Source organism: Athene noctua, chromosome 2 (genome assembly GCF_965140245.1).
Source record: "Athene noctua chromosome 2, bAthNoc1.hap1.1, whole genome shotgun sequence".
Lineage (NCBI taxonomy): Eukaryota > Metazoa > Chordata > Aves > Strigiformes > Strigidae > Athene > Athene noctua.
Window position 1 is genome coordinate 72,194,242 of NC_134038.1, and position 27,424 is coordinate 72,221,665.

Sequence of the window (27,424 nt, forward strand, 5' to 3'; positions counted from 1 at the left end):
CCTCACGGTACTCCTCAGAGGTGTCTGACTAGTCATACCTTCTACACCCTTTGTTGCTCCAGTCTGGCTGTCACGTTTTCACAACAAGCCAGAGCCCAATGATGCTGTTCTCAATTTTTTTCTGTTTACATGTGTATGTAAAATACAAGTTTATAAGTTTCAAAATAGAAAACACACTGAAGATTGAATCCAACACTACCAGATGGATAGAGCATTGACCTTAAAATATGTTTGGGATTCAGTTAAAAACCGGGATGATTGTTAGTAAGCACTTTTTGCTGTTTACAAGATATGGCTCTGCCTACTGATTAGTCTTTTTAAGCTTGAGGCCAATAATCCTTTATGATGAAGCTCTGAATTCAATGAAATCTTGGTGAAAGAAAGTAGAAAACCCAAAACTGTCTGGGCAGCTCGGACATGGGATATTTATGAGGGTTGGAATCTCTTTACAGGTGTGTAGAAAGGTACAAAGATGAAGGTTTGCCTGAAAATCTGCATGAAACAGTTTACAGAAAGATGTACCAGTGTCTTTTCAGCTTGTTAGCAGGACAGGGTGCAGAAGCGCCGGTTGGAGGAGATAAGACAGAATTAGACTCCAACCCCATGGTTGTATCCTCAGGACTTGTGCAGCTGATTGCTAGTGAAGAGGGCCTTAGTGTGCCTAGTGTTAAGAATGATTTCAGACAATGCATAGCACCAAGGTATTCCATTCCTATGCACAAGGGAATCCTTTAAAATCCTTATGGTACCAGCAATCCCACAGAGAAATGGGGGGCTCCATCAGGAAGCCAGGAGTATGGAAGAGGTGTCCTTATGTAACTCATATCAGACAAAGACAATTGGGAATAGATATGTCAAACTGCCATTTCCCAGTATATGTATTATTTTCATGTATAGCTTTTTGGTGTCATATCTCAGTGATATAAAAATTTTCAAGCAGTAACTCAATTTAGTTTGTGTTCCTTAGAGTAATCAAAGTATTTTAACAAATATTATAAAATATCCAATTTCATCTTGATTTGGGTTTAGATTCCTTTTTTTAGTCAGTTCTAGTATAATGTAACTAAATTGATTTACATGTACTAATAACTAAATATGCAGTCCTAGCACATGCAAAGGCTGATTTGTTAATAAAGCTTGTATTTTTGTTTGAATGACAAAGTTCAACGTTTTCCATGTATTAAAAGGAAGGACCATGTGAAAATAAAGGTCTTTGGAGGGACTGAGATCACTACTGCTGATCTCTGGGTTCAGAGCCAGGACAGTTTCCCAGGTCCGTCTCCAGGGATGAGGGACATCAGTTCCTGGCTAAAAGGCCAGGCTCAGTGTAACTCATGTGCAGTCTTGTGTGTTAGTCTGACATTGCTATTGCAGAGCTCAGACACCTGCAGTACCCTGTGTTTTAAAACATTCTGATGTATTTTTCCTGTTTTAATGAGTTTAGCATCCACTCACAGAAGAGGCAACATTGTCCGTAACGGGACACCCATATATAAGAAGGATGATCTGGAAATTACAGGCCTGTCAGCTTGACTACGGTGCCCGGGAAGCTGATGGAGCAGCTCATCCTGAGTAGCATCATACACCACGTGCAGGACAACCAGATGCTCAGGCCGAGTCAACATGGGTTTATGAAAGGCAGGTCCTGCTTGACAAACCTGATCTCCTTCTACGACAGGGCGACCTGCTTATTGGATGAGGGAAAGGCTGTGAGTGTTGTCTACCTTGACTTCAGCAAGGCCACTGACACCGTTTCCCACAGCATTCTCCTGGAAAACTGGCTGCTCACGGCTTGGATGGGCACACACTTCTCTGGATAAAAAACTGTCTGCATGGCTGGGCCCAGAGAGTTGTGGTGAACGGAGTTAAATCCAGTTGGCAGCCGGTCACGAGTGGTGTCCCCCAGGGCTCGGTGTTGGGGCCACTCCTGTTTAACATCTTTATTGATGATCTAGACGAGGGGATCGAGGGCACCCTCAGTAGGTTTGCAGATGACACCCAGTTGGGTGGGAGTGTTGATCTGCTCGAGGGTAGGGAGGCTCTGCAGAGAGACCCGGACAGGCTGGAGCCATGGGCTGAGGCCAACTGGAGGAGTTTCCATAAGGCCAAATGCCGGGGGCTGCCCTTGGGCCACAACAACCCCCAGCAGCGCTACAGGCTTGGGGAGGAGTGACTGGAGAGCTGCCAGTCAGAGAGGGACCTGGGGGTGCTGATTGACAGCTGGCTGAACAGGAGCCAGCAGTGTGCCGAGGGGGCCAAGAAGGCCAATGGCATCCTGGCTTGTGTCAGCAATAGCGTGGCCAGCAGGGACAGGGAAGGGATCTGACCCCTGTACTCGGCACTGGTGAGGCCGCACCTCGATTCCTGTGTTCAGTTTTGGGCCCCTCACTCCAAAAAGCACATTGAATGACTCGAGCGTGTCCAGAGAAGGGCAATGAAGCTGGTGCAGGGTCTGGAGCACAGGTCGTACGGGGAGCGGCTGAGGGAACTTGGGGTGTTTAGTCTGGAGAAGAGGAGGCTGAGGGGAGACCTCATCGCCCTCTACAGCTACCTGAAAGGAGGTTGCAGAGAGCTGGGGATGAGCCTCTTTAACCAAGTAATAAGCGATAGGGCAAGAAGTAATGGCCTCAAGTTGCACCAGGGAAGGTTTAGACTGGGTATTAGGAAGCATTTCTTCACAGAACAGCTTGTGAGGCGTTGGAATGGGCTGCCCAGGGCAGTGGTGCAGTCCCCATCCCTGGAGGCGTTCAAGAGTTGGGTCGACATAGCGCTGAGGGATACGGTGTAGTTGGGTTGATGGTTGGACTGGATGATCTTCAAGGTTTTTTCCAACCTAGACAATTCTGTGATTCTGGGAGCCTTTCGTTCTTTCATGCATCAATTACAATTTAAAAAATAAATTAATTAGTTCTGATAGAAAAAGCTTCCTGAGCCCTAGTTCTGTGTCTTAAGCATAGTGGGTAGTTTTATCAGGGCACTCAGGTTACACTGGCACACACAGTGGTGTGAGTTAAGGTGTCAGTAATGCTGATGGTAATACTAAAATGGAGGAGTGTGTGAAAAACAGCACCGTGTACTTCAGCGTACCCTACAGAATACCATAGGAGTACTGATTGCTGATGGATTTGGTCCTACTTGAGTTTAACTTTGGCCTTCAGAGCTTTCTGTGTCAGTACAAATGCTTTTATGTTAGTTTTATAATGGTAAATGGTTTTATACCTGATAAATTCTCATTTAAAATTAAATATTGAATGTTATTCCTTGCAAACTACAAAGCAATTAGGTTTCCTTTTTGAGTATGCGGGTCCTCAGCTCTAATCTAGATAGTTCTGCTTATGCAAGTTCAGAATAATTAATACATATGCAACATAAATGTAGTGTAACTCTTGAGCTTCGCATTCATTTATAAAGATTCCACATTAGCATAAGCTTGCTGTTTCAAAAAAGGCCAACTTGCTTATGTATAATACCTAGCCTAAAAGGATATACTGATTCCAGCCTTCTGGTTACGTGCCAAAATCTCAAGTGCCTTTTGCCCTTGAAGATACTTGTTTCTGTATCCAGACCAGCTGCAAGTGTCATTTTTTGTTTAGAAGAGTCACAACTGTATTGTTTTCACCTGAGCTGCTGGGCTTTTTTTTTTTTAAAAAAAAAAAAAAAATACTATTATAAGAAAATCTACTGTTTGATTAAGTGTTCCTGAGAAATCTTATTTCTGAGGACACTTGCATTTTGGATAGCGAATGTCATTTTTGTCCTTTGTGAGAATTGCTCACACTAAATTTACTGTGATATTGCACCTCTGCTACTGTAGCTCTGCCTGCTGCATTAAATGATATGTCAGAGCATGGGCAAGAGTCTCTAGCTCTCAGGCATGCAGCTGGGATTATACCATCTCTCTGTAAGAGCTATTTCTTAGACAGTGAATAATGTGCCCACTTTTGAAGAGTAAAGCAGGAACTGAGAAGCAGCAGAACTTCCAGCTCAAGTATAGTTAGGACTGAACAGAACCTAGATGCTATGTGGAAAGCCTACAGGGTCAAAAAGTGGTTAAACCTTCTGCAGAAGCAGGAAGATGACAATTTTGAAAATAGCTTCTTCATCCTCTTCATTCCCCATATTTCCCTTAGATTTTCACTAAGGAAAATAGGCAATTCAGCTGCAGTCCCTATGGCAGGGGGGTGCTGCAGCCAGCATGAGCACCCCTGGGAGTGGAAAAGTTTCTTCCCTCCTATAAAGCCATCTGTTCTTTCACAGCCTGATGCAGGTCATATTGTTATTTTTCTGTTTGTCCTTTGTTACTCAGCTTGACAGCTACAGCAGTGAACCAGAACTGGCCTGGATAAAAAAGGGAGAATAGTTTAAAGCTCCTTAGCTGTGTAACTAAGAAACCCTGTCTTAGCAACGGCTATTACAAGAGGAGTCTTAAAGATCTGCTTAAATGGCATTACTTTCAAATACTGTCTCTTTCTCTATCAAGTGGATAGGAAGGGGGTGTATATAAAGATATATATATATATGTGTATGTGTGCATATATATATATATATATATATAAAAAATAGAATGTATAAGTGAATAACAACAGTAGCTCCAAAAAGGGCAGAGAAGACATAAATTCAGTTTGACATCTCAACCATAAACAGAATTCAAAAGGATAGAGTCTAAAATGAAGATAGCAATATGGATAATATAAGGAGTGCTTTTTTTTCTACCGGGTCACAATAATCTTTGTACTGAAGTAAAAACTTCATTCACACTATTGAAAAAATCTGTATATAACCTTTTTTTATTATTTATGTGTACAGTGTTTGTTTTTGCAGATTTCTGTGATACATGCATAGATTTACTTGTTCAATTAACACTGAATGTTGCTTGCTTTATTGCCAACTTGTGTAAACTTTGCTTTTTTGTCATTACAAGGTTATGTAGATTGAGGACTTTTTTAAGGCTAATGACTTGGAAAAGTGATTTCCTCGTGTTTGAGGAAGTTCAGATGGCAGAGAATAGGAAAAAGAAAATACTTTATGTTGCCGTGATTGCATTCAGCATACATTTGAACAGACTGATTTACGTATCATGTGTTGCTTCCTTAATCAAACCAACTATTATTCAAGTTTATAATCTGATACAATTAGGGTGCTTGATGCTGTGCAAAAAACTATCAAATGCAATCCCACTTCCAAAGGTCTTTCAAGCTAGTTCAGAGGAGAGACAAAACAGTTTATACATGCACAATCAACCAAATGGTTGTATATAAGGAAGCAGGTGTATGACATCCTCCTTTTAGTCAGGCTAAATAAGGAACCAAGTAAATGTACTCTGTTTTAATAATGCTCAATAGTAGATATGATGCCACAAATAATTTCAGCCCACATTTCAGGAGCAGAAATTGAGCCATGTGAACTGAGAGTTTCTGAAGCATCCAAATGCAAAAGGAATAGTATTGCATGGACCCTGGCTTATCCAAGTATAGCAAGTAAGAAAGAAGAAAGTCATAGAAACTGAAAGTAAAGTATTGGCAATGTGCCGTGAGAGGAAGCCCACGTAGTGCAGAGCCCTTTCTGGAAAGAGAATTGAAACCCTGGGCAAAATACTTATTCTCACAGTGATCCTATTGCTTCACAGAAATAGGATCTTGATGGAGCTGCACTGATTATTTTAAAAGTTTGTACCAAAATATCTATTTTTCTAATGCATCTATCTTGCTAGCTTTCTTGGATTCCCTGTTGGGGGTAGGGGGAGAAAAGGTAGCAATAGCTGAAATTTTGCAAAAGAGAATGCATTTTTTTGTATAGCCCTCCACAGACAAGGTACTGTGAACATCTTGTATCTTGCTGCCAAGCAAAGTCTGACTTACAATAGTATGACATGCAGTTATTTATATCTGTTCCCCAAATGGGTAAAGTTAGGTGCAGAGACTGTGTGGTGCTCACAACCACAGAGCAAAACTGTCAGATCAGGGAACTGCACTTGGAGGCTGAATTGTTGGTTTCTGCCCATGCCAGGTATGATACCAGGGCTGATGCCATCTCCCAGAGCAGTTTACAGGTGTTCCGTGTGATGCCCTACTTGTGGAAAATATTCTGTGGAGTTCTGTACCCAAAAAGTTTCACACTAAAAATGATGATATTACTGGTAGCAATAGAGTTGGGTGGCTGCATCAGGACTAAGCGGTTTACAAGACAGTGAAACATTTGGTTCTCCCAGGATGAACTTTTTTCCCTGCTTCTTGAGTGTAGCCAACTCAGCATCTTCCTGAAGAGAAGGGTTCATTGGGGCTGCACCCTGCTCCCCCTCTAGCAGTGATTGTCCCTTCCTTATCCTAGTTTCCTCTTCTCCATCAGTCGCAACACATGTGCCTCCCCTGCACACACAGCATGCGATTTTAAATTCTGGTCATGCTGAGTGGGTAGAAGTGGGTGAGTTGCTGTTGTGCTGGAACAGATGGTGTCTGCAATGCAGCCACTAGTTATGTGCATGTGTTGTAGGTGGTTGCTAAAGGGAAAGGGGATAATTTAGAGTTTTTGTTCAAAAGGTTTGTTAGTTTTCTCTTATTTATTGGGGGTGGAACAATTAGAAAGCTGAGGTCTGTTTGTTTTTTTTTTCAGTGGCCAGTAGTTGTTAGTTGTTTGGTTTATTTGGGTGAGGGGAACTTGGTGCATTGGGCCAAGGTAACATGGTAGAGATGGTTAAGAGGAAAGGACTATAGCTGATTATTTTCTGTCTCTTGATAGCTTGCAAGTAGCCAGATTTCTGGACCATGGTCCACAACTTCCAGATGTTCTTATTTTCCTCTGTTAAGTCCCCATCACTTATTGCAACCAAGACCCCTGCTTAGGTCACCTGTCACTTGTACCTTGCCTGTCCAGCCTGGTACCACAGCCTGCAAGCTGGCCTCTTTTCCTCACAGTGAAAAGCCTACAGCCACCCACCAGGTTTTTCCTCCCATGGATCCCTGAAGTTTCTTGGCCTCCTGTCTCTCACCTGATCCTCCCCAGGCAGCCTCAGGCAGCTGCAGTGCTCAGAGGCTCTTTACCAGCCCCTGGCACAGCAACTGGCATGCTCTGCCTCTGTCCTTAGGATGTCCTTGGAGACACCCTTCTCCATGAGGGGACGACTTAAAGAAGATGCAAAGGAGTCATTGAGGGCAATGGCTGGCAAATCACTCCAAGGGCATTGTTGACTTGTAATGGGCTATTCCTGCCCCCTGGATCTGTGGCCCTGTGCTGGGTTTTGGGGCATTTTGGGTGTATCCTATGAGATCCCCATCAACTTACCTGTGCTAATGGTTTTCCTTTAGGAAGGGCATCAAAGGTTGGTTGGTTGAGTTTAGGTGTTTTAAGAAGTTTTTTCTGTAGGCATAATGAATATCTTGATAAAAGTACTTTTTGTTGTAGTGTTTCTTTTTGGTTGATACAGTTTTTTAGCCAACGAGATCTTAATCTGAATGACAGAAGATTGGCAAAACTTGGAGGAGAAGGTAAAGTATTCATGTCCAACACCTTGTGAACAATTGTTTTGGGAAGAAATGAATTGCAGATGTCCCTTCAAGACCTGTGGTACTGACAGTAGGCACTGAATTCCCTTGTGCAGCAAAGAGTCTGACTGCTTGGGAGCTGTAACCCAAGCCTTACTGCTTTCTCAGAAACATTGTACTGTGAGCTCCTGTCTAATAAAATTAGAAGATAATTCACATATGTTGTATAGTTCACAGCTTAATTTTTCATGCTGAGTGGTGTAAGGTATTTATCAACTGGTTTAATAGATTAGAGCTCTGCCTGCACCTCCCCTCACTCCGCTGCATGTGGATGGAGGCTGACAAATCTGCCTTTATAAAATCTTTCCTTGCCCAGCCCCATGACTAATGCAGCTAATTATTTTTAAAACAGCTCTGGATGCCACTGCAGTGCGCTTTCATGTGCACACAGAAATGTGTATTTACATTCATCTGGCATTTGTGAACCCCAGGGTGCCGTGTAAATCTTACTCTTACCCTGCAGTTTAAAGAAATACTTTGCAGGGCTAGCGTCACGGTGGGGAGCCAGCTCGTGTGGTCTGGATATCCAAAGATACAGAACAGTGAGTGTAAAATAAATAAATAAAGATAAACATTAAAGAGATCTCATTTCATGGCATGTTATTAAACTCCTGTATTCCCAAAGACCCTTGAGGTTTGGTCTGTTTCACATAGTGACTGATTATTTCTCCTTTCCAAACCTAGCTGAACGTGGAGCAAAAAAACATACTTCAAAACCAAAACAACAGAGGGGAGAAAAATCACACCACCACCACCCAAAAAAACCCCCAAACCCCAAGCCTTTCTTAGAGTTTACATTCTGGTATGGCAATGGGTAAAAAATTAGACTGATCTGATGTGATCTTTTTCAATGAGTTAGTGATGGTGGTTGCTTGTATCTTGGCTGCTTACTGCATGTTCACATATAATTAGATAGTTTGTTCCAATGCTTTTTGAGGAATTGAAATTGAAGCTACTTTCTCTATTAACCTTGGACAGTTCAGTCATTTTTTTGAGATTGACATCTTACTTGTCTCTTTTCCCATTATCCAGTGCCATTCTTTCTCCAGGTTCTCAATAAAAACTTCCAGCGGTTCTGATGTGCGCCACCACAGGCTGACGAGCACCCTGGATGCATTTCCTCTGCTCTAGCCAGTTAAATAACCTTAGGTGTTTTCTACCTTACCTAATTACTCTTCGGTTTGCTCTGGTAACATCTTAGCTCTTCCACCCCTTTCCTGGGCATTTTTCTTCTGCCCATTCACATCCTAGCTGGATCCTTTTCAGTGAATACTAAAGCAAAGTGGCATTAATTGCTCTGAATCTCAATGCCAGCTGCTCCCTTCCTACTGAGAAATGATCGTTATTGTCTTGCCAATATATTAATTTACATATTTTCCTATTAATATTGCTGTTATCTGGGTATGTTCTGTGTCTCGGGCCTTTGAATTTACCCTTATAAATTCATGCTCTTCTGTCATGCTTCTCCTGAATAGCTTACCCTATTTCCTATTTTTCTTATTCTTCTCAAGTTTCAGGCTGTTACATAGCTCCTGACAGAGCCAAGTTGCTCTCCTGCTATGCTTCCTCCGCACTGGCATAGCATGTGCTTTAATACTGTTTCTTTAGAGAGCTACCCATCCTCCAAAACTCCCTCTTCCCTTTAACTTTCCAGAAAATCACTGCCATCATATCCCAAGAAGCTCAAGAGCTTCTTGCCTGTTTCATAGCTTTCTGTTGGGAAAGGAAAAGGCTACCAAAGTCTCCAACTAATGGCTTAAAAAAAATTTAGAAAAAGAAGGAAAATAATCAAAACTGTCTACCTAATATTCTTTGTTAGATGACCTGTAGCAGACCTGTCGTGTCCCATGCTGCTGCTTTTAATTACTAAATGGAGACTTCTAAGTTTATCCTTGTGTCCTCTCAGAATAAAGACAGAATATAAAAATAAATAAAATGATTCACTGATACACCAAACTAATTATTTTTTTCTTGTTGGCCCTTTTTAAACAGCTATAAATTTATTTCATAATAGTCCAGTCACATAGCTAAAAGCTAACAAGCTTTTAGTACTCTAATTGCTTTCTAATCAATGACTTCAGTTCCTTTTCAACTCATCTATTTGTTTTTTAAAAGAAAGTTTTCCACAGAGTGTTTGTATTTTTAAAATAAATTTTTTAAAATGTAAGTTTTGCTAAACCCCTTCTAATTTCATGGAGATTTGTTTTTATGGTCACATTTATTCTAGGGAAGTTGTTTGCTTTTCCAGTCTCAGTGCACACATCATCTGGAGTACAGAGGGAGTCTGATACAAAGGGTTGGGAGAAGCATCTCTGTGTGCCAGTGAGGCAGGGAAAACATGCACATGTCAGTGGTAAGCAGACAGTTTTGGGAAAGAGGAGGGACAGGACATCCTCCCTTAATACCCCCAAGCTCCACCTATACTTAACAAAAACCAAGAGCTTGAACTTCATTCATCCAGCCCTTTGAAGAAGCACAGAGTAGATGGCTTGACATGTCCTTCTCACCACCTCAGACTTCCAGCCATCCTGAGTCCTAATGCTGCTATAGCATTAGCTCAGTGAGTGACTCTGGAGGAGGCTCTCGTGCTCCTTGGGGAACGTCTGCCACTGCGCAATGGGGACAGGGGAAAAAATGCAACAGTTGACTGATGTGAGCACTAGCAATGTGGCTGGCAGAAAAGCATGAGGGAGATATTGTGTCTGGTCTTGATCATAACAGAGCATTTCGCTCATAGCTGTGCTGGTTCTGAAGGCTGCCCAGCAGAGGTGAAGAGGGAAGCAAGTGGTTACCCTGCATTTAACCTCTTCTGTTTTGCAGCAGCTAAGCCTAAAAAAACCAAAAGGTGTCCAAAGAGTGTTATTGTGAATTCATGGGGTTATTTTCTTTTGTTTTGCAGCCCACAGCATTGAGTAGCTAAAGTAAAATATGTCATCATGACGTTTCATCCCCTTCTTTGAAAATGGATCAAGGTAATGAGCAGGATCACATGTTGTACGAGGAGCAGCTGAGGGAACTGGGGGTGTTTAGTCTGGAGAAGAGGAGGCTGAGGGGAGACCTCATTGCCCTCTACAGCTGCCTGAAAGGAGGTTGCAGAGAGCTGGGGATGAGCCTCTTTAACAAAGTAGTAAGCAATAGGACAAGAGGTAATGGCCTCAAGTTGCACCAGGGAAGGTTTAGACTGGATATTAGGAAGCATTTCTTTACAGAACGGGTTGTTGGGCATTGGAATGTGCTGCCCAGGGAGGTGGTGGAGTCCCCATCCCTGGAGGTGTTCAAGAGTTGGGTTGACATAGCGCTGAGGGATATGGTGTAGTTGGGAACTGTCAGTGTTAGGTCAATGGTTGGACTGGATGATCGTCAAGGTCTTTTCCAACCTAGACGATTCTGTGATTCTGTGATTGGAGAAGCAGGTTACCTCAGCTGCATGCTGCCTTGTCAGGAGCTCCTGTAAAATCTCTTGGTACCTTGGGCCTCCTTGGATTTTTATATGTGACTCTATTTTTTGCACATGGGCTTGCTGTTCGTAATGAATCCAAGAACAGTAATGATGGATTTCTGCAGTCACCATCCCTCTTTCCAGGAAGGAATGTGGCAGTGTATACAGTAACTAACACTGATACATGTTTTCCCTCTTCTTGTGAGAAAGCAGTGAGCAGAACAGCAGATCTGTACACCTCAAATGACTTGCTGTCCAGCCCTGAGATCCACCTGGCCTGTCCTATTCCTTCTGGATAAAACACAAAGATTACTTCACTTGCTGTTTTCAAAGTACAAGGTGGTATTATGAAAGTTCACCTACATTATTTCCATTGACACTTCTGGTGGACAAATGGGGCTTTCACAGTTCTCATGGAAAGTGCATGCTATCCACAGGAGAGCAGAACTTCTCAACACAAGAAAGAATACACCCAATAAAAATAATGTTTTTTCAGTCAGTCTAGATGTCCTAATGCTTCCTGAATTGTACTTTAGGTTTTAGCAGACAGCCTCCCTTGCCTGACACTACCCATGGGGAGCAGCAGTCTTCCTCCTACCCTACAGACAGCGAGGCACGCCTTGTGTGAGCCTGGCTGGGAACCCCAGTGTGCAGAAGAGACTGGGCTCAAAAATGACAAACTACAGCTCTTATCAAGTCCTTCGTGGCACTTTGAGCTAAAACCACGCCAGTATTATTTTTTTTTCATCCCTGCTTTCATCTAATTTTCCATGAAAACTATTAACAACGTGACTTTTTTCATCAAATGTTTTCCCTTGGGCTAGAAATTCATTTTCTGCCCTCTTGAAATTCTTGTTTCTTAGACCCCAGGGGAGGAATGCAATATCTGAGCCTGGGATACTGAAGTACCACATGTACAATATTCTGACAAGCAGTAGGAAAGCAAATCTATTGTATTTGCATCTCACAGCAGCTGATGCTAATGTGCAAAGCTAAAATCCAAGTAGTATCATAGATTTATGATCAATACTTAAGCAAGTTGTTTTCTTAGTAATCAGAAAGGCTAATGATGATTAGATATGTCTGGAAATATGTTGGCCTGCAATAAGTAACATTTTAATCTCCTTGCATAAATGAATTAGTTCTGAAAGCACTGAAGGCTTAAAAACTGAACAAAATCTTTTCTTCAAGCTGTATATATGCTTCTGGATGCCTTAGAGGCAGTCTGGTGGGGTTTTTTAAACAGTAATATGTGCATTGGAAGCAAAACCTGTTGGAACACTTCTACAAACACCAATTTGAAAGAGAAATGCAATGCGTAGAGCCAATCCAGAGCAGCAGTTTCAGCCTGGCACAGCCATTATCTGAATTAACTGCCAGTGTGCAGGCAGGAGTCCACGTTCCTGGGTTTGTACGAGTGCTGAGATTCCCTGGAGCCTGTGCGAAGGAAGGGGTGGCCTCTGGGCTTCCTCTCCTTCCCTCTTTCCCTTCCTGTTTGGACCCCCATGATTTCTAAGGAGTGGTTTCCAGATGTCCACAGTGTCTTGAGACAGCAGGGGTGCGTGTGTACCCTGATATAGTAAATGGGGGGTTCACAAAATCCCTTAGGCTCCTCCTGTGCAGTTTGTGCCTGAAACTAGAACAACGCTAAAGGAAACATCTGTAGCTTGCAAGAGCAGGGAGGTGAGCAGTTCCCACAGCAGCATCGCCGCCCATACAAACGGATCCTCAAGCTGCCCAGGTTACAATATATGCTTAGGTAAGCGTTTTTCTAGCTGGTAGAGCGGGATGTCCATTTCCTGACTACAGATGGTACCCAGGTTCATTCAGCAGCTCTTACAAAGGGGCTTGTTGGGGTTTAGTCCAGCCCAACCCTCTGGCTAGAAAAAAAACAAAGAGAGAAGAGACCCAATGCTCTGGGGTGCAACAAGTGGAGACGGCCCTGCAGCAAGGAAAGAGATGTCTCCTTGATGAACAGCAGAAGAGCCTACCAAGAGGGTGCTTAAGAAATGTTACCAACAGGTAAACCCTTCATGCTTTGAGGATGGTGTGTTGCAGTGTTACTCTCCTGTGAAGCAGCAATCAGTGCTGTCAACAGGCAGGGTGAGGCAAGAGGGATGCGCCGGGCCAGTCGCACCTGGTAAATGTCAGAAACCAGCCGGCTGTGAAATGGTCGGAGATTAAAATGGCTATAAGCGTGAAGTGTGCAGGTTTGATACTCAAAAGGATTGTTTCCTGGAGCGGAGGCTGCTTGAAGGGAGGGAAGAGCTGGCACTCTAGGCAATATTGGGGATGTTGCTATGGCCACCAGGAAGCTTGGGGGGTGGGGGCATACAGGAGCAGAGAACAGCAGCGACAAAGCGGCTGCAAGGCAAATCTCTATTAATCATTTTGGGACTCCTGCCGATCAGCAACACAGAACAGCCTAACCTCCAGCTGAGGCTGTCCTGAAACCTATGAAGCAGTTCGCCTGTTGTTTTGCTGCACATGAGCGCATCATCTGTGCTGGTGGAACAGAAGCATAAAGGATTTGTGTGTGTGTGTGTAGCCTGTGTCTGCTGTTGGATTGGTGAAGGGGAATTTAGTTAATCACAGAAGTGATATACATTTTTTTGTCTCCTTCAGTAAGCTGCTGCCAGCCAGGCTGGTGCAGTCCTCTGGTCCAGTGCACTGGGCTTGGATGTAGCTGGGTAAATGTTTTCCATTCCCATGTATTATTCATTGTAAGATTTGAATATTTTATCTAAGGAAGGTTCTTGACATTCACTTATGTTCACTATCTTTTCCTTCCCCTTTCCTCCTCCACAGCCCAGGGAACAACTAAGGTGACAACATGAAATCATTATCCAAATCAGCTCCTGCAAGCAAGGAGGGTGAGAGATGCTGATGGAAGCTGGCTGTATTTGGAAACAACTGTTGTATGGAGAAGGGAGAGCTGGGATAGGTGTAAAAAGCTCTTGTTTTTGCTTCACTGCTTAGAAATATGTGGATAATTTATTCCTGGGTTGAGAGATGCCACTGCTGGAGAAAGGGATGCAGGCAGGCAAAGTATCCTCTCTCAGAGGTTTTCTTGCATTAAGTATTCTTTAATCTCTATTTCTGTTGTGTGTATAATTTTGGTACTTAACAGGGGACGTACACTCATCTTTAAGAAGAGTGGCTGAAAGGTGATGTGTTTTCCTACAGCTCAGCTTACGACCAGTCATAGAAGAGAAGGCTCTGGAGAGACCTTATTGCAAACTTTCATTACTTAAAGGGGGCTTATAACAAAGATGGGGAGAAACCTTTTAGCAAAGCATGTTCCCATAGATGGGGTAATCGTTTTAAACTAAAAGAGACTAGATTTAGACTCCATTAAAGTAAGCTATTTTTTTACAATGAGGGTGGTGAAACACTGCAAGAGGTTCCCCAGAGAGGTGGTAGATGCCGCATCCCTGGAAACATTCAAGGTCAGGTTGGACAGGGCTCTGAGCAACCTGATCTAGTTGAAGATGTCCCTGCTCATTGCAGGGGGGTTGGACTAGATGACCTTTAAAGGTCTCTTCTAAACCAAAGTATTCTGTGATTCTGTATCTTGTCTTTAGTCACTGCTGTTTCTCCTGTAGTGCTTGGGAAGGAACTCTGTCACTGGGATAGGAGCTGGACGTGCCGCTTGATCCACTGTAAATCATGAGAACTGCAAAGTGGTATATTCCTCTTGTGGTGCTAAATTGCCTTGTCAGTTATAATTGCAGGACCTTTCTTGGAACAATAGGTAAGCAAAGGGGATTCTCAGACAGCAGGTTTTACAGCTCTGCTGCAGACTCTATCACTTACAGTGATGGTGCAACTTATTCAAGTGGAAAGCTAGGACAGGAAAATAACCCCTGGAAAGCTCTGCAAATGCCAGCTCTAGTCAGAAGGGTGGTCATGGGCTCATCTCAAAGCTCTCACTTAGCTGGAAGCTCTGTCCTCAGGAAAGGAAGAGATCTTAGAGACTGCCTAATCTAACATGTGGCATCTCACATACTTGCTTGTAGCTCTTGCTTATTTGTGGATCTGAGGCTGCTGTCCAGAATTTGCTGTTCTTGTCAGCTTGAAAGAAAATGCCATCAAGCCTGAGCCTTTGTAGCAGCCGCTTAGTGAGTGTCCAGGGAAATCCCAGCACTGTGGAAGTCAAATGGCTTGAAAAAGCAGAGGTTTTTGTTGTGGACCTTACGCAGCCCTTTCATGTTTTTGTTAGTCAAGATCAGAATTTAAATGATCTGATTCGAGAAGCTGGGCTTCTTTCTCTTCTGGGACTAATGATATTATGCTATCTAAAGAGCAAACATCAGCATTTCTGAAGTCCCCAGCACGGATTCCCGTCTATTAGCATTAGCAGATGTTACTGGTGGGTTTCCTGGCTCGGATACAAATGGAGGAAACCCACCCCTTACTCGGTCATCCCGTGTGAAAGAACTCCGCTTTCTGGGGCTTGTTCTCCTTTCAGAGACAATAAGCATTTGATGCCACATTAATTTTTCCACCTGTATTTTTACAGCTGGACAAATATACTCTCTGTTTCCTCCCCTCCCTTTTGGCACATTGCTGGGGACCAAGACTTGCTCTGTTTATGATTTCTGTGAATAAGGTAAAGAGGTGTGGGCTAGAGTTGTTTCTTTGCTCATTTGGTTTTCTCATCTTCTTGACTTGTGCTGGGGCAGCTGGTCTTCTGGAACATGCACAATCCTTAATTAAAGCAGTTATCAAGTGTTTAGACTGTGAGAAGGTCAGTTCACTCTAAGGAACCTAACTGGTCTTTGGGTTTTCCTTAACTGATGCAGCACCAACCACTCTTTGGTAGCAGAAATGGCCACTTGCAGGAAGCAGCTCATCAGTAACTTTTGAGAGCTAGCATCACTCTCTTCCACTCAGCATCTCCTCTGGTCCCCCTATTTCTTCCAGGCACTACTGATTTATTCTTTTCTGATTTTTTTAGGTCTTTACCCTCCCAGCAGATCCAAAAGCAGTTCAGCACAATGTGCTGCTGCTTGGTGCTTGGCTGTAAATTCACAGTACTGAATAGTCAAGCAGAATGAAACACAGAGCCTCGGTCCAGCTCCTCAGTGCTGAGGGGTGTGATTGTGTGGGTACAAGTCGCTACAAGCTTCACTATATAAACACTCTTGATTTTTTTGAATTGGAAAGGATTGCAATGAAAAGCTGAGTGTTGCAATGGCCTCTCTTTCATGGAAGCACAAATAACCTCTTGGAACAAGAGAAAAGGTAACACATGACAGAATTACAAGCTGATATGTTGTCCTCCTGCAGGCCCAGGTAAAAGTAGGGAGTCCACGTAAATGTTTCAACCTTTCCACTTGAAAAAAACTTATTTTCCTTCTAGCACTGAGACAAATAGTAGTAAATTTCTGGATCAGCTTTCTACTAAAGCAAGCTGGAGTGTTAGTTGCTCAAAGTCTGACTTGTTTATATGCATTTGCTAACTTCAGAGCAAAGGTAATCTCAAGCAGTGTACAGAGAAACCCCTTCTCAAAAAAAGTTCATCCTTAGGAGCTCAGAGTCGAGGTTTTGCGGGTTTTCTCTCTAAGTACAGGGAATAAACCTCAGAGCAAGCTCTCAGCTTCATGCTATAATTTCTCTCAAAATACGACTCCTTTATTTAAAAAAAAAAAAAAAAAAAGCCCCAATCCCTAACGCTACAATAATTTTTTGAAGATTAAAAACTTGCTCAGAAGAAATAGTCAATCAAAGAGGGCCACCTAGTGATACCACCAGTGACAATGTACAGCAAGGACTATAGCAGATCCCAGTCTGCTCCATGCAGCAGAAGAGGAACAGGAAAAGACACTCTGGTGTCTACATTCCCAGGCACTCTGGGGTCCCCATCTGAAACTGGACTTGTAGGTCTTTTTACAAGACCTAGCACAACCAGGGCACCCATTCTAGATGGATTAATGCTGTTTCTAGAGAGAGGAAACCAATCATGGGTGTTGTGAAAGAGCCTTCACCAGATTCCACCTCTTCCAAAGCCCAAGGTAATGCATTCCTTGCAAGGCAGAATTATGACTAAACCCAGTTGCTTTTAAGAATTTTTTTGCCTTTTTTTTAAGGCTATCTGGAAAGCCATATAACTTCTTTATTACTTTTTGCTGCCTGATTTCTACATGCCTTTAAGGGCTATGTAGTCAGCATACTGCAGTCTGCACCTTTGCATAAAAAGCCTGGCAGTTGGCTAAGCTTGAAGGACACCCCTTTATTTCTCCTATCAATTTCCCTACAGCCAGATGCATCTCATCTCCTGACTCATAAAACAGTAAGTGCAGTAGTGTTCATGCCTGAGGAAGCAAGTAAAAACCTTGAGACAACAGAGTTAAAAAATTGAGCAGATTCACTGGTTTCTTGCAGAATCAGCCCACAGGCTGTTTAGCCAGATACAATGGTCATCTTTTGCAGGAATATTTGTGAGTAAAATCATCTTGGCTGCTCATCCTACAAATATTTGTGGAGGTGCAGTTATGGGACCATGCAATGTGTTAGATGGGGATAGGCCATGAGGTTTTAAGATTTGTAGAAGTTGGCATATTAGCCTAACAGAGATTTAATATGTATTTTCTGCTAGGAAAGAGCTGAGTCAGGTCAGTCAAAGCAATCCGTTTTGGCAGCCCACTGTTTCCTGGGACCATGGGAATGTGTGCGTGTTTTGCAAGGAGCAAATTTGGTTTCAGCAGTCATTTGAGGAAGCACACACCTCATGAAAACTGATAAGCAAGGGGCTTGAAGTGTTTACACTGAGACATGATGGGGCTGTGCCAGAGGACTCTGCCTCTCTGAAGGGTCTTGTGGGCTTTCTCAGGCATGCTAAAGCTTGTCTTTTTGCTGCTTGACAGTGTATTGTGTCATTAGTATAGGAAGGGCTTGATGAAAATTCATTCAAATTTCCTTGTGCCAGTTATTATATTCAATTTTTCTGTGACTCTCAGCTAAGAAAATAGCATAGGTCTGTGTGTTTCACATTTGCATATAACTTGTATAGATTTGCAAATGGAAATGTACATGTGTCCTGGGCTTTATTTGAACATGCTTTTAATTACAGGGAAATTGAAATTAAGCAGTCTTCAGAAAATTATCAGTTTTGCTCTGTGCTCTGACTTTGTCTGGTTACGCTAATACTTGTGGAGGAATATTACACTTAATCATTTTCCATAACTTAGAACACATTTCCATTAGTAATTCTTTAAAAATAATTATTGAGTTATATTTTTTAAAATCTGGGTTTTGGTCCTAGAAAGACCTGGTAACATCCCTTTGGTTTTCTCATGATGTGGGACATGCTAGGTCACTATCTGTTTTGTAGAACAATGAAATAGCAGGGACAGATGCTGACTGATTTCCCCCAGAGCAGTCCAAAGGCAGTGTCAGGCAAATAACCTGGACCCTGACTCTGTGCCTTGCTCTAGAAGCTCAAGCAAGACTCTGGATCATGAACAGTATTCACAAGCCTCATCAAGTCCTCCCAAAGAATAACTTTTTCTCATGCTTTCCTGGAAAATTATCCATCTGGCCAACTGTTGTCTGGCATGCACTGTACTAAGCATAATATATGCTTTTGTTTTCTGTCTCCTGTTTGCGTGAATTGCTGCATCTGGCCTCTGGGATCTCAGAGTTATCCAAACATGTTGGAGGTGCAGTGCTGAGGGACCTTCTGACCTCAGATGCTGCACAGCCAGAATCCTCCCATTAAGGGTTGTTACTGAGACACCCAACATACAGTATTCACAATATTCTAAACAGCAATATAATAATCCAGATGTGTGATCCCAGCTCAACTTCAGACCTTTTGTGCCAGGACAGTTTAAGTTTATTACATTTTCCTCAATTCATTCAGCTCTACTTGTCTTAATTGGGCATACTTGCAAGCACTGAATTTGATATTTAGTTGACTAAGTTCCACGTAGCCTGATGGGTGGTAATGCAAATGTGGTGCATGGATCGTAAGCTTCCCTGCTGAAGGGAAGATGGAAATGCGGCATGACACAGCTATGAGAAGTAGGGAATCACCATATTTCTGGGGTACTGTTCTTCTCTCGGGGCCATACAGAGGTCAAACAGTGGTTAAAGCCTGTAACTTCCAAAGCAGAGAAGACCTTTGACTGTGTTACAAATTGACTGTGAAATATTTCCCTTTCAGGGGTTTCATTCATAAACATCAGTGCTGCTTTTTCAGTGCTAGTAGGAGATGCCATCCCTGGACTGCTGTTGTTTATGTAGAGAGACAAAGCCAAGCCTTTATTGCCTGGGGATGCACCACAATGATGCAGCTCCTGTGGTCAGGCTCTGGCTGCGCTGAGAGTGCAGAGACTGCACTGTGTCATGGGCTGCGGGCAGAGGAAAGTGGAGCACACATCCCTGTGAGGTATCTTGGCATTGTATCATAAATGAGCTACTGAACTTGGGTTTAAACGCTTTGGTTTAAATATATTCGCTAAACACAGTACCTTCGCACACCAGTGGGCCGATGAATGCAACCTTGCAGCAAGATGCTGTGCTGTGAACACCAGTGAACAGGGTGAGGGACATGCCCCACTCTGCTTGCAGGTGTGCTTGCTAACGCCCTCAGTAAAGGAACAAGGACAACAGGCAGCGATGCCTGAAACCTGTGCAGACAGCCTCATGGGCAGGCACCTGGTGGGCTGTCAGGGGCAGGCAGGGGGCAGGGACCCCTCCAGCAGCAGTGACAGCTGTGACTCCTGTTGGCTGAGGCAGCATTTCCCTAGTGTCTGTCCATCCATTCACTGCATGTCCATTCTCTTGCTGGCAGCTAGAAGGCCAAGCCTTGAATATAGGTACATGTGAAGGCTTTCCTGAAATTATACCTATTGCCAGGGCAAAGGTTGGGGCTTTTTTCTGTGACAGTCTGAGGCTGCTAGAGAGACACAGATGCTATTAGAGGTCTCTTTGCTAATGGATGCTCGTTTGTGCTTTTCTGTTGGCTTCTGAAAGAAGCTTGAAGATATTTGACACTCAAGGAGCTAGGAGAGTAGCTGTTGTGTCTTTCTGTTCCTCAGAGCTGTGATAAGTTGAAAATAAACTAATGAAGTCACAGTAATTCTGCTTCTTATATTCAAATTAGCAGCCTTTCTTACAAAGTTGTACATGTCATTTAATTAAAGTCTGAATAACCTTCATTAGGCCAAGATACTTATCTGCAGCAATGATGCTAGGGGTATTGCAGGCTCTTCTTTGCATCTATAACACAGTAGAATTGTGATGTAGGAAAGGATGTGCTATAAACCACCCAGTGTGCTATATGACCCTGGGCTTGCAGGCAGGCAACACCAGAGTGTAGCAAAACCCATATTGTATTGTTAGATATAAGGAAGAAATTCTTTCCTGTGAGGGTGGTGAGACACTGGAACAGGTTGCCCAGAGAAGCTGTGGCTGCCCCCTCCCTGGCAGTGTTCAAGGCCAGGTTGGACGGGGCTTTGAGCAACCTGGTCTAGTGGAAGGTGTCCCTGCCCATGGCAGGGGGGTTGGAACTAGATGATCTTTAAGGTCCCTTCCAACCCAAACCAGTCTATGAGTCTGTAATTTTCTTCACAGTCCATCTGACCTGCTGCCCTGGGGACCACATCAGCTGGCTTCATCACCTGGCTAATTGCAGAGTTGCATCTTCCACTTCTACATTTCCTGTTTCACACAGGAGATGCACTGCAGAGAGAGCAGCCCACAAATGAGTAACAGGGGAGAAGATCATCAGCAGCACATGTACTGCTACCAGGAGTTTCTGTCTGTCCTAGTGGGCTGAGTGATTCATTTGCCCCATGTAAACTGGGGGATGACTTGTCACAGGGCAATGCTAAGCTGGAAACATGACTGGATTTATAATCAGACAGATTTAAAGAAAGTAAATCTTTTGAAGCAATTTGTCCAACTCACTCTGAATTTGTCTGTGTGTGAGAGTTGCTTGTTTCTCCTAAAGGGCCTCTTCTCTGCAGATTGATGTATCTGAAAAAGGAAAAAAATTCCAACCCTAAACATAGTTAGCTTTAATATTCAGGAGCTAAAAATCTGCCCTCAGTTGATTCCGTGAGACATTTTTAACCAAGGCCTCACTGGTAGAGTGTATCAGAGTGTAAAATGGGCGGCCAGTGAGTGCACAGCATTAGACAGGTGTTCCTGATACTTCGACCTGCTGTCTACAGGTGACCCATTGCCCCACCTTGTCCTTGTGTGTGTGCAGACATGCCTGACAGCTGCTCATCAAACTCTGGGACTACCTGAGAGCAGAGAAACTGTGTGTGTGGAGGCTAAGGGTAGGAGTCCAGTCAAATAGCTGTGAGGGCGAGACTTGCAGGCAGTGTTTAAGTGGGTGGTCAGGTCTCTCAGGTCTCACATGCTTAACACACAGCTTGTCCTTTGGTTTCCATCTCTTGGTCTCCTACTGAGATGCCCAAACCCCATGAATGCTTTTGCACCTTGTTTGCATTAGGACACAACGTGCCATTCTCATACGTGCCGTTGGGACAGCCTGGTGCTGTCAGCCCTCTCCCACACCTGCCTGGGCACTGTCAGCACAGCACGGCACACCAGGGCGGCACCTCTGTGCTGTGACCAAGGGTGGCCCTTCTGCAGGTGTCCTGGATGCTGGCCCATGAGTCAGGGAAGGATTTTCCAGGCAGTATGTGAAAAGGGCAGAGCTGTTTTTCCAAAGGAAGGAAATGATGGAAAGCGAGCAATAATTCAGTGCCTTGACCCTGCGCTGACTGCAAGCAGCTCCGACTCCCAGTGTTCAGAAGTGAAATATGAAAATCTTTTCTTTCATTGGTCACAAAGTAATTGCAAAGAGCTTTCCTGCTGGCCTAAAGCAGGTGGGAAGGTGTTCATTCCTTGGCTGCTGTTCCCCTGCTATCACACCCAGCTGGGCAGCCCCATCTGGAAGCTAGTCAGAGGGAAAGGACTTGAAAGAGTTGGGTGTGTTTGTCTGGCAAAGAGAGCTAGCTCCCTGACTGTCCCTGCAAGTGTTGTTCATGTGGAGCAATCCCTCCTCTCACTTCCTCCTCTCATGACAAGGTCATCTCCTGGACATGTCTCAAACTGAAGTTTTGTTTTCTCAGGTACAAATTAATAGTTTTTAGTATGATCATTTGTACTTTAACCCTTTTCTATTCGAAATTTACCTGAAATGCTTTCACATGCTGCCTTCACAACACAGATCTACAAAGGCTAAAACAGAAAATAAGAGGAAAGAAATGTATCAGGAATCTGGTCTGAAATCACCTTTGTTGAAACAAACAACTAACTCAACAGCATTGCCCACAGCAGTATAAATGTTTAGGTGGTTGCATTTGATGGAAAAGTGTTTTCATGCAGCCATTCAACAGAGTGAGTTCAATATCAATAAAAGCAGCCATTTAGAATATAATTTCCTTCAGTATGTTTGGAAGCAGATGTGCACACACATATATATATATGTGTCTGTGTTGACTGTACGTGTATGCCTCACCACACCATTACTTAATTTTATTACTGTCTTCCACCTGCATATTAGCTCTTTGCCTCATTTTCTATTTAATCAGCATCTGTAAATACCATGAACACGTTAGTCATTCTTTCCAGGTCACTCATGCAGATGTTGAATGGGACCCATCCTAAAAAGAATTCCTCCCTGTAAGCCTTTGACGTATCTCCCTTGACCTAAGGAATACAAACTTACCAGGCAGACAGCTGAACCTTCTCTATGGCCATTACATTTGTGGGTGAGATATGACCAAGTAAATCTCTCTGTGAAAGTACCTTTCCCACATCTCTCAGCATCCTGCATCCTCTGAACCCTCCTAAATCTGACAAGATTCAGCAGAAACTTTTGAGGCAGCATTTGTCCTTTACATTTCTCTGAAGATAGAGAGGACTACACTTAGGTACTTTGCTGAGTGAGTGCACAAAGTATGCTGCAGCTACTTATGATTTTTTAAAAAAATCTTGTGGTGTTTGCTGAGGGCTACCCCTCCCAGACAAGGCCATTCTTTTATATGGTCATCACTTAAAGCCACATGTAATAGCTGCTGGAGTGGACCTTTAAAAAGATGGTCTAAATCATCAAAAAATCTTGTGGGATTCCCACAGTTCTCCTGTGATACCTTTAAATTCAGCCTCAGCTATATTTATCACCAAAAAAAGTAAACACAATCTATATGCTGAACTAGGTATTAGTAGAATGCTTTTGTATCCTATTCTGTAACATTTTGTTTCCTTTTAGACTTTTTGTTTGGTTTTGGCTACTGACAGATTGTCCAGAGATTGTCACTAAATTGTCTATTAAAATGCATTGGTGTCTCTTCTGAATTGATGTACTCAATTCATTACCTAGCAGCATTTGGAAACAGTTCAAATTGCATATATTTAATCTGACAACGTGTTGTCTGGTTTTCCACCTTTCTTCAGTTCCCTCTGGAGTACACCCAGGATAGATCAGAGTCATCAGCAAATCTTGGAAATTAAATTCAATTTTGGATAATGGAGAACTGTTTATGGACCTTGGTGTATTCCAGCGCCTTTTTTTTTTTTTTTTTTTTTTAACATTCATGTAATTGTGTTTTGCTGTGATTGCATGGTTCATGAACATTTCTTGAGAAGGCTGGATTTCCCAAATGCATAAAGACAAGGTGTGGGTGGTGCAGCCAGCTAAGCTGGTGTTTATGCACAGGTAAGTCCCTGTTTTCTCCTAGCCAGTAACAAGGCTGTATGAAATGCTACAGCACTGGCAGCCTCTTTTCATGTTCAGTTTTCAGAAAGAGGCTAGAACACAGCTGCTTTTGCCACTTGTCTCCAAATGGGTCTCTGCCACAGTGGGGAAAGGGCAATGGTGTCCTCAGAAGAGGTGATGTTCAGGAATGGCCACACCTTGTTGTAGCCCCACAGCCCCCTTCCATGGGCACCATGGGTTGCATACTAAACACCCCTGTCCTAAAGAAGAAATATCCCCCTGTGGTGGTTTGACCTTGGCTAAACGCCAGGTATCCACCTCTATCGCGTGCCCCCTTTCCCCTTGTTTTCTCAACAGGGCAAAGAGGGGAAAGAAAATAAGATAGACCGACCCTTGTGGGTAAAACAAAAGCAGTTTTAATATAAGCAAAGCGAAGCAAAGGTCCGTGCGCAGAAGTGAAAAAAGCAAACAGATTTATTCTCTACTTCCCGTGAAGAGGTGTTGTCGGGCCTTCTCAGGAGCAGGGCTCCGATACGTATAGTGGTTGCCTCGGAGGACCAAGGGTGACCCCACCCCCTTTCCTTTCTCCCAGCTTTATACTGAGCAGACGTCATATGGTCTGGAATGTCCCTTTGGTCGGTTTGGTTCAGCTGTCCTGGTTGTGGCTCCTCCCAAGATCTTGCCCACCCCGTCCCACTGCAGGGGGTGAAATGTCGGAAAGAGCCTTGGTGCTGTGTAAGCACCACTCAGCAGTAGCCACAACACCAGGGTGCTACCAACACCCTGCCAGCTCCCAGCATAAACCACAGCACCGTGAGGGCTGCTAGAGGGGAAACCAATTCCAGCTCAGCCAGACCCAGTACACCCCCTAACAGCATGTTTCAGTGACTGGCAAAAAAAGAAGCAGCCCAGAGCTATGTGAAAATGACAAGTCAATGAAGACTTCTTGTCACAGGCAAAACATTCTTGACTCAGGGAATTTAATTTAACTGCCAATTAACATAAACTTTTACTAACAGATTTGGCTCTTAAGGGGAAAAATAAGATGCCCAGTGATAAAATGAACACTGAGGGAAATGCCTTTACTCACACTTCCCCAGGCTCAGCTTCAGTCCAACAATTCTCCTCGCTCTTTCCTAGTCCCCACTTCCCTTATTTTCACTGTGTGTTGCGCTCCATCCCTTGGGTGAGGTGACAGGTTTCCCCTGCTGGTCCTTGACACCCATGGCTTCTCTGTCTGGTGTGGGTCGTTCATGGGATGCAGTCCCCTAAGACCTTCCTCAGCACAGAGGGCCACCTCCCGGGCATGTGTCTCTAGCCTTGTCCCCTGCCATGTGACCCCCCTATGTAATTTCTCCAAATTTTTGTAGTCTCAGCAGTAATGTGTTGCCATCCCTGTTACTGTCCAAATTAATTCTCTTCCTGACATATCAAGCCTTTTCTTCAAACAAGGTTGTGTCTCTTTCCATTGAGCTACTATAGGGTGTCCACATCAGCTCATTCGTTTTTTCCATGTTGCTGGTGATCTTCAAATTTCTTTAAGTGTTCCTTTTTCCTGGTGGAAGTGCTACATTTGTGAGACCTAGGCCCTCGCTTTGATGCCAACAATTCCTGGCCGAACAGTTTGTGTTTTGACATACATAGAAACGTCTCTTTTTCAAGTATTCAAGGCCATGCATTTTAGGTGTGTGACTCTTAGATATCCTCTCTGAAGCCTACATTGAAAATTTTTGGAGTGTGTGCTCAACTGAAAGAGCACTTTTCTGGGGACTACCGTTGAAAGGAAAAGGTGCGAATGTTCTCTGGTAAATAGAAACTGCTCAGCACGTAGAGCAATACGCCTGAGCCACTGTGATGTAAAAATAGCTACTACCTCCTTTCTTCTGTTCCTCTTAAGGGACTCAAGATGTAGCAATTTGTGTACACTGATTAATTAGTAACTGTGAAAGTTACTGCAGTTCTCAAACTGAGAACTAGCTACCAATGTTCAAACAAACATGACAGAGGATTGTAGCAGATATATCGTAACATAGTCATGTGATAACCTATTCTATTTGAAACTAGGAATAACTTTTTGGTAACAAGTTCACTGACGGAACTATGTTCCATATCTACAGGTAAAAATAGATGAAGATCAGTTTTCTTGGACATTTAATAATACAAGGAAAATACCCCAAACATGTCTGTCCATTCAAGTCAGAATTACACAACTCTCTTTTCTATGTTTGGATACATGTATAAAAATGCTCCTCTTTGGTGGGCAGAGAAGTCTTTGCAGATGAAAAGCGCTTCAGTCTAAGACCTCCACTCTGGTGATCCAGAAAAATACTTTTGTAATTCTTCAGACATTCTGTCTTTGAGACGACATTCCTCTGTGTCCTCGGATCACTTTTGGTGCAGATAGGTTGGTCCTGAACAAATTAGTTACAAAGTATATTGATGTAAAGTAAATATCCTTACTTGTCTGAAGCAAAATGTACATGAATGCTCAATGCACGCACATGTTGTCTTGAACTAATTACCATCCTTATGGTGGATCTACTGTGACGTGGAGGAGTGAGGAGGCTGACATAAGGCTGCCACTTTTACAGATGGGCTGGCTCTTCAGAGATAGCTCCCACATGTTGGACAACACAGCAGTCAAGGTCATCGTCACTTCAGCGTGTATCTGAAATCCTTTTCCAAATGCACACCATTGCTCATGGCTGGCCTGGTGGAAATGATCTTTGTCCCCTTCTGACACAGTTAGCTGTCCTCAGAGGGGGAAAAAGGGACAGAAAACAGTGGGCAGTTTGCCCTTTCTATTCCTTGAAAATGAGGTCCTGGGCACAGGGCACTTGCACCGCAGATGCCCTGCAAAACCCTCAACAACTGCCTTCTAGATGCTGCAGTGATCCTGGGGTTCAGGGGATCACTGCGAATTGCCTGCAGGAAGATGGCAGGAGGCAGACCTTGCTCACACATCTGCACCACTGTTATTCTACCCATAAAATATGCCACTTCCTTGGGCTGTTCAACTGGGGCTGCTCACAGGCAGCTAATCCAGCTGGTGCCAGCCATCTCCTCTGCTGGTCTCACTGTCAAGTGTGCCCAGCAGCGCCGTGGTTTCAGCAAGTGCTCAGCCCCTGAGTGTCTGAGTTTTTCACCTTCATCTATGGAGAGCTGGGTATTTGCTTATCTAATCTCAACACTGTTTTCTGAAACTTAGCTCTGTTGAAACATGGCTTTAATGTTAGGCTCTTGTTTGAACTATTTTGTTGTGCTTTGGGAAAGGCTGGGCCAGCCCTGTGTTGCTCTGCTCTACTGTAGTGCAAGTCTGGTTGCTGTGCCCTAATTTTTCTGGATGGGCCAGGCAAATCTGTTGGCAGGGCTTTCAAAATCTAAATCTTGTATCTTCTTTGGCTTCCCCTCCTGAAAATTAAGACACCAGAAAATCCCACAATATTTGCAGCAGAAGCCAATCCTGTGCCACATGTCTGTAGAGGCACACTTCTGAATCCTTTTTTCAGCTAAAAAACATGTATAAAATAAGGAAAAGAAAAAAAAACAAAAACAAAAACACCCACAGATTTTCTCAGCTGTATATTAGCCTCTGAGCTGTTACTTACACGTGTAATAGCTTGGGACCTGACTGTGCTGCAGTCATTGAACTTCATCTTCGGGATAAAATGGAAGTTGTTTTCATGAAAAATTTCTTTGACCTAGCTACAGGAAAAGTCACTGCTGGCCTTTTTATCTTGTCTTCACATCCTGCTGAGATAG